This window comes from Periplaneta americana, chromosome 9 (genome assembly GCF_040183065.1).
Source record: "Periplaneta americana isolate PAMFEO1 chromosome 9, P.americana_PAMFEO1_priV1, whole genome shotgun sequence".
NCBI lineage: Eukaryota > Metazoa > Arthropoda > Insecta > Blattodea > Blattidae > Periplaneta > Periplaneta americana.
Window position 1 is genome coordinate 36,285,603 of NC_091125.1, and position 1,710 is coordinate 36,287,312.

General features: G+C 36.6%; 1 non-coding gene across 1 annotated transcript; it reads right to left on the minus strand.

Moving 5' to 3' along the window:
- Positions 1 to 903: 903 nt before the first annotated feature.
- Positions 904 to 975, minus strand: TRNAN-AUU (transfer RNA asparagine (anticodon AUU)). Its single transcript has one exon. It is a non-coding gene; the product is annotated as a tRNA-Asn (tRNA).
- Between the last annotated feature and the right edge of the window lie 735 nt (positions 976 to 1,710).

Here is a 1,710-nt window from a genome sequence, read left to right on the forward strand (position 1 = left end):
GTCACGAACTGCGGGGATGGTGGAACGATTTGCAGGCATCTGAGAACAGCACAGCATTCAATCATACTCATCACAGTGGCGGCTCGTTATTGCTCAGGCTTCCTTGCTATGGAACAGAACGAAATCTAACTAAAAGCTCTTCTACTGACCCTAAGCGCCTCAGTTCCAATGGAACCACTTTGCCTGTCCTATGCACCCATCTCTTTTAACGTTCAAGGGTGGAGTTCATAAAAAAAAATGAAAATTTTATAGGTTTCAGACAGTTTCTCACAATATCTTTAGTTATATTTTCTGCCCCGATATATGACAAACAATTGATGCTTCCTGAGACTTAAAGAATTACACTTACTTGTACATATTACATGCCAGGGATTTTGTTCTTTTAGCCTACAAGACCAACATTTGGGGTTCCCATCATACAGTTATAACCTTCTGTGCCAGTGTTTTTCAAAGGTTCAGTACCCGTTAGCATGGTTGACAAGATAATTTACTCTTTACGTTCTTTTACGTAAATGACGCCAAATTTAATGTAGGCCTAGACGTAAAAACTTATTTTCTTTCATATATTAATAATATTAAAACTACTTAAATATATTACATTTTCAACTTCAATTTTATTATATATTTCGACAAGAAAGCATTATCTTCTAAAGATTATATATACAGCCACCTATTAACAAATTTAAAACGTATACGGCCTGTTCTTTCAAGTTTTAATTGAAAAAACTAGTCATATGATCTACTTCTTGTGCTAGTACTTTATAATGACAGTGTACTTCTTGAATTGGATTCAAAAATTTTATTTCTATGATGTACCGAAGCAGCCTACATATGATATTTTCGTGCAAGGAATTCTGCATTACCATATTATGGTGAAGAATGAGTACAACGGAGAAAAATTCTCTCCGGCACCGGGACTCGAACCCGGGTTTTCAGCTCAATGTGCTGACGCTTTATCCACTAAGCCACACCGGATTCTAGTTCCGATGCCGGATTGAACCTTTCTTAGTTTAAGTTCTACCTCTCTGTTCCCCCTTTGGTGGCCTACCCTCCTGTACTGTGTCACAGAATATATGACAGTGGCACAATGTCCAACGCTATGTACGGAGGTGCACTCATTACGAGTGACTAAGTGGCCGGGGTCCACGGCGCCTTGTTCCGTGCCACTGTTACATTCTGTGACAGTACATGAGAGTAGGCCACCAAAGGGGGAACAGAGAGATAGAACTTAAAGTGAGAAAGATTCAATCGGCATACATATACATAGTAACAATAATTATCGCAAAACACGTTTTATTTTAATGTTTGTTTCTATTTTACGTACTTTACGTTTTCTACGTATTTATTATACATGTTTTAACGTGTCACATAGGACATACCCTACCCGTCATCGTAATCCTGAATACTTCATACTTTCTGTAAAGAAAATAGCTTCCATATGATCATATAAGTCTAAACCAAGTCTGACCTCTGATCGAGATAAAACATATCACTTAATATTAAGTGAACAGAAAAACAATCTGTTCCATAAGACAATAATTTAGTTCCTTTTCTAATTACAGAATATATTATTATAACAAATTAAATCTGGCCGCTAATCTAATAGTTTGGTTTTAATGCCGAGTATTTTGACAACAAAGTCATTGGCTCACTGTAAACCGCTTCTGTTTAATATATACAATTTTCAATTTCGGCAACTTTTACGTGGTA